The sequence below is a fragment of the Vombatus ursinus genome, unplaced genomic scaffold, assembly GCF_900497805.2.
Source record: "Vombatus ursinus unplaced genomic scaffold, bare-nosed wombat genome assembly UNPS02000577.1, whole genome shotgun sequence".
Classification (NCBI taxonomy): Eukaryota; Metazoa; Chordata; class Mammalia; order Diprotodontia; family Vombatidae; genus Vombatus; species Vombatus ursinus.
This window is the reverse complement of record NW_020940355.1, coordinates 31,638,801-31,645,258: the sequence shown is the minus strand read 5'-3', so window position 1 is coordinate 31,645,258 and position 6,458 is coordinate 31,638,801. Positions and strand designations below refer to the sequence as shown.

Sequence of the window (6,458 nt, the reverse complement as noted above, 5' to 3'; positions counted from 1 at the left end):
TGCAGAAACCTGCTACTGCAAAGGTAGCATAAAAGTGCTAGGACATTGGGAAAAGAGGAGGGTTGGAAACATGGCACTGAAAAGATTAGCTGAAAACAGTTTCATCTTCTTGAGGAGACACTCACAGATGCCATGAGACATTCAGTTCCTCGGGTACACCCCCTCTTTGCTGAGGACTTACTTTTTCAGGCCTTCTCTATTCCAACACGCGAGCTGAAAATGTGTCTCTCAGAGTCAGCATGGCGAGGTTATTGGTGTGTTAGACCTGAAGTCAGGACAGATTCAAATTCTGCCTTAGATGCTTATTAGCTCTGTGACTGTGGATATGTCACTAAATCTCTCTGAGCTTCAGTTTTGCCATTTGTTACATGAAAATAACAATTCTAACCATATCTCGGAGTTATTGTGAGACTCTGATGAGTTAATGGATCTGAAGTGCTTTTCAAACCTTGAAGTATTGTAGAAATGAGGTAGTATTATTCCATAGCATCTCATACCTCACTTATTGTGTATGTCATTACTGAACATTTTTGTGGTTGTTGTTCAGTCATTTCAGTTGTGTCTGACTCTTCATGACCCCATTTGGACTTTTTTTGGCAAAGATACTGGAGTGGTTTGCCATGTCCTTCTCCAGCTCATTTTACAGATGAAGAAACTGAGGCAAATAGGATTCAGTGACTTGTCCAAGGTCACACAGCTAGTAAGTATCTGAGGCCGGATTCACATTCCGGAAGATGAGTATTCCTGACTCCACACTCAGCACTCTATCAACTCCATCACCTAGCTGCCCCACTGAACATTTTGGTAATGTGCAAAAAAGATCGGCAAGGTAGGAAGGGATCACGTTGTAAAGAGGTTTAAGTGCCAGACAATGGTAAGAGAGTGTCTGGAAACTATAAATGATAATAGTTGACATTTAATATAGCATTTTAAGGATTCTAAACTCTTTTCTGTATATTTCATCCTCATATTTTACAGATAAGGGCACCGACTCAGAGAGGTAGTGACTTGCCCATCAGTACACAGCTAGCAAGAGTCAAAGGCAGGATTTGAATCCAGATCTCACAAGGCTCCAGGGGAAGCTCTCTCTTCCCACTGTGCTGCCTAGTGATACCTCACTAAACCATTGGTGCGTTCTCCTTCCTATGACCTTGGTTTGCAAGTTAAGTCTAGGTTTCCTGACATCGACAGTATTTGGGAAACAGAACAAAAGTTCTATTCCTTAATACTTAAAATTCAATAAGGTTATACAACGGTTGCCATCCTGTTTGTATGTCTTCATGACCTTCCCAAGGTGATTTATTCTTGGCTCAAATTAAGGACTATACAAAGGGAAGAGGGTAAAAAGAAATCTGTATCCACAGATAAGAATGTGTTGCAAAAGCACACCTCTATAGATTAAAATAAATACTCTGGAGAAGAAATCAAACAGTGTAATAGGCTTTAAGAAAAAATTTGCTTTTTCATTTTTGTGAAACAAATTAGGAAGCAGAAAGGGTTTCACTTTTGAAAGAATAGGAGAGTAAAGCCTCATTAAAATTCTGATTAGTACACCTGTTCTCTGGGAGCTGCCAATCTTTCTTACCAAAAAAAAAAAAAAATCCGCCACCAAATAGGGCTCAATCCTTGGAATCTATTTGAAAACAAGGATGGCAGGGCCAGACGTTGTTGCCAGTTTAGGCAATTGTCAAAGTCTTATCTCAAAGAAGTTTAGCAACTAGATGTCATCAAGCTTCTCAGAATTCTAGGAAATAGAGGAGTGGGCACAGTGGGAAAACAGCATGAGCCAAAAAGTAATGATCAGAACTTCTGATATGAAACATTCTATTCAAATTCTGGCTTGCTTTTTACTTAGTGATTATGAAGAGAACAATGGAGGACTCAGTCCAGTTGTCCAGACATTTGAGGGAAGTCATTGTCATACTTTATTTTCTTAGAACACCTTTAAAAGTGTTCATTTAAAAGGGATTCCTTTAAAGGGAGTCATTAATATAGATGCATATTTTATCTGTCTTGTTGCTTTCAAGACAGAGAGAAGAATAAGTATCTGCTGCTTTTAAGAAGTCAGATGTTAAAATTTTTTTTACCCTAAATGGAAGTACCCTAAATAAGGTAGGGGGCAGATACAGATTGGAAGAGATACAGCTAAATTGCCTGCTCCTCTTTAAAAGCAGTTCACAATGTGCATCCAGAGAGAGCTCAACCTAGACAAAGCCCAGAGATCATAGAAGATTTCGGTCACTTGAGAAAGAGAGTCTGATTAGCAGGGCAGTCTTTCTGCTCCTACTTCCCAGTGTAGCCTCAGAGATGGCAGCCATGGGGACCTAGGATCAGCTTTCAAGAGCTGGAGGAACTACTCGGCCCGAGAAGCATGAGGCCCCAGGATAGGAGGGAACTATAGAGCCTGAGTGGTATCAATAGTTGCTGTATGGAGGACAGTCCCAATAGCTCCTGTATCTAACTTTCAAGAAAGAAGAGGAGCAAGCATGTGTTGGCAGATCTGGAGGAAGTAAATGTGGAGTCATGAAGTGGAAAAGCAAACCAGGATCTTCTTGCCATCCACTGCAAACAGAGACTGTGCTGTGGGAGATTTGGTCAACATCTAAGCTCCAGAATTCCTTCCATTTCAGACACAGGTATCCTGACTGGTGAGAGTATCACCTGACTCACTTTATCTAGCTGGTTCCATTCATTCTTAGCTTCTACCCTTGCCATATTCTTGCCTTCCTCACTTCTTGTCACTATTAATATGTCTTCTCCTGCTTTCTACCTCTGGAACTGTAATTAAATAAGCCAAACCATTATTATTGCAGGAAAAGGTATTTACAAAATCAAAACATCCCCTCCTGCTCATTGTGCCCTTATATGTACTATCTCTCTCTATTAGAACATAAGCTAATTGAGGATGAAAGCTATTTCACTTTTATATTTGTAGCCATGGTGCTTAACATTGTGTTTTGCACATATTAAGTGCTTAATCGATGTTTTTTAGAAGGCAGTTCAGAGCCACTCAGATGAGAGTTAGATCTATTTGGTCAGAAAATATGGACTATTTACTATTCAGAGTAAGTAGCAGAAAAAAGAGATACAAATAATTTTTTTTTTATTTGAGGCAAGTAGCCTGAAGGGTGACTTTAGTATTTTTCAGGAAGTATTTTAAGAGTTGGGTAGGAACATCTTCTCATGGGAAGATCTGTCCATGCAAGAACATGCTAGATGACTTTTAAGCTGATAAATAGAAGCATTTGTAGAATGGTTTTATACACACACACACACACACACACACACACACACACACACTTGTGTCTAATGGTAGCCACATCTAGGGTGTAGAGGAGGGAAGAAAGAAAAGGGAAGGATCAAAAAGGAAAGTTATAGGAAATGAATAGCAGTTGTAAATAATAGATTTTCAATTTTATGTACTATCATCTTTTTTCTATTCTACTGTATTATAAATTCTTTTTTTTATTTATTAAGTTCAGAATAAAATAAATAACTTTAGGATATATTTTTCTCTATTTTATTCATTTGAGAGGGAAAGTAATCAACAACCATAAATACAGTGAAGCATTTCATGTTCTAAAGATAGTCATTTGAATATAATTATTTGTGAAATCCTCCCTGTTCCCATCTCATTTTTTTAAAATTAAGTGTGAAGATCATTCTTTTTTTTTTTACTGGAAAAGTTTTTATTGTAGGTGGAGTGGGATAGCTGGACACAGTTTAGATGATTCCAATTTTGTTGGCAACATCTAAAGCATCATAGTCTGGAGCAAGTCGGACATAGGCTTTCTTCTCTCCGTCAGGCCAGATCAGTGTGTTGACCTTGACCACATTGAAGTCATACAGCTTCTTTACCGCCTGCTTGATCTGATGCTTGTTGGCCTTGACATCCACAATGAAGACAAGGGTGTTGTTGTCCTCCATCTTTTTTATCACAGACTCAGTGGTCAAGGAAAACTTAATGATGGGCATAGTGATCTAGCTTGTGTCTCCTAGGGACGCTTTTCCAAGGGTACGTGGGCTGCCATCGAAGTCTTAGTGTCTCAGGTTGCTGGAAGGTAAGGGACGCTTGGATATTCTTCTTTTTGTGGCTATGAAAATCCTTCAACACTGCCTTTTTGGTCTTCATGACCTTAGACTTGGCTTCTGTCTTGGGAGGGTGGGGCAGACAACTCCTTCCTTCTTTGCCTTCAGAGCCATCTTGGGGGACAGGCTGAAGATCATTCTTAACAGGATTTTTATAAAGATAAGACAGAATATGATTTTTTTTACCAATGTTCTCTCAATTGATTTTTTTTTTGAGTAGGGATGTTGTCCTTGATTTTTTTTCTATTCTTTTAGCATGTTCCCCTTCTGAGAAACCTTGTAAAATAATTCCTTAATGATTTCAAGGTTGTGTTACTTAAAGAACAGATTTTCTTAGTATGCTTTTGATCTTGGCCAGTCAATTTCACCTTTGGAACATCTCTTGAATATGCTCCCTTCTCTCCTCTGATACTGGTACTCTAGTATAGAGCCTGATCGCCTTATGCATGGAGTATTACAATGGTGGGTCTTTCTATCCCAGGTCTCTCCTCATTCCAATCTAGCCTCCATTCAGCCACTAAAGTGATTTTCCTAAATCACAAATCCAATCACGTAACTCCTCCCTACTTAATACACTCTAGTGGCCCAATTATTGTCTCCAGGATCAAAACCAAAATGTTCTGTTTGACACTCAAAGCCCTTTATAACCTAACGCCTCCTATCTTTCTAATCTTCTTATAACTTATTTTCTGCCATGTACTCTTCCATTCAATAACACTGGCCTCCTGACTGTTCCACAGAGAAGATACTCCATCTCACAAATATAGGCTTTATTTTTCACTCTCCTCTATATCTGGAATGCTCTCTTTCCTCAACCCTACCTACTGACTTCCCTGACTTCCTTTAAATCTCATCTAAGATCCCATCTTTTTTTTTTTTTCTACTGGACATTTCCCCCTACCCATCTTAATTCTAGCGTTTGTGCTCTGTTAATTATTTCCTATTTATCCTCTATACAGCTAGCTTTGTATATATTTATTTGCATGTTGTAAGTTTTTAAAGCAGGGACTGTCTTTTGCCACTTTTTGTATACTGAGAACTTAAAACATTGCCTGACACACAATAGGAGACTAATAAATGTTTATTGATTGATTGGTCCCACTATAATTACCAACTTTGTCTTCTGGATAAAAACAGATTCTGCCTTCAGTGATGATGAAAGAAATCCCCATAAGAGTATTGAAAAATCTCTCTTATTGGCCATCTACTTGTCCTCCTGCTAACTGCTTTTATAAATGTTCTTGGGATGATTCAGTTTAGATCTCAAACCAAGTGTTTTACATACTGGTTTTCAAATCCACTGTATAATAACATCTTTTATAATACCAGATATACTATGTGAAAGTACATCTAAAATATTGGGATAAGAATGATATTTTTTATGAAAATTACTGTGAAAGTTGGACACAAATATGGAAGAAATTAGACTTAGACTTTACCTCACACTTTATGCAAAAGTAATCTACAAATGGGTACCTTTATAGAGAAATATAAAATAATTACCTATTAGATATATGGATATAAGAAAAGTTCATGATTAAACAGGGGATGGAGAGACTTACAGAAGATACAATGGGTAATTTTGATAGCATAAAATTAAAATAAAGGTTTTGTACAAACAAATACAAAAAATTAATATTAAAAATAAAGCAATTTACTGGGAAAACATCTTTACAGCAAGTTTCCCTGACAGAATTCTCATTTCTAACACATATAAGGAACTGATTCAGATTTATGAGAATAAGAGCCACCACTGAACTGACAACTAGTCTAAGGAACTAAGAACAGGCTGTTTTCAAGAGGAAAACAAACAAACAAACAAAAAATACAAAAAACTTAGGCTTATCCAAAGGCATATGAAAAAGGCTCCATCACTAAAAATAAGAGAAATGCAAATTAAAGCCATTCTAAAGTTCTACTTTACACCCATCAGAGTGGCAAATATGACAAAAAAAGGAAAATGACAAATGTTGGAGGGGTTGTGGGAAAACAGGCACATTGATGCACTGTTGGTGGATCTGTAAAGGGGTACAATCATTATAGAAAGCAATTTGGGATTATACGCAAAAAGTCACAAGACAGTACATGCCCCTTTCCCCAGCTATATAACCATTAAGGTTATATCTAATAGACATCAAAGAAAGGAAAAGGCTACATGTACAAAATGTTTGGTGCAGCTAGGTGGTACAGCTGATAGAGTGCTAGCCCTGGAGTCAGGAAGACTTGGGTATAAACCTGGCCTCAGACACTTGCTAGCTTTGTGACTCTGGCTAAGTCACTTAACCCTGTTTGCCTCAATTTCCTCATCTGTAAAATGAGTGGGAAAAGGAAACGGCAAACTGCTCCAATGTCTTTGCTAAGAAAATCCC

The 6,458-nt window shown here is 37.8% G+C and overlaps 1 pseudogene; it reads right to left on the bottom strand.

The window, feature by feature from the left end:
- Positions 1-3,709: 3,709 nt before the first annotated feature.
- LOC114044192 lies at positions 3,710-4,203 on the bottom strand (annotated as a pseudogene).
- Positions 4,204-6,458: the final 2,255 nt, after the last annotated feature.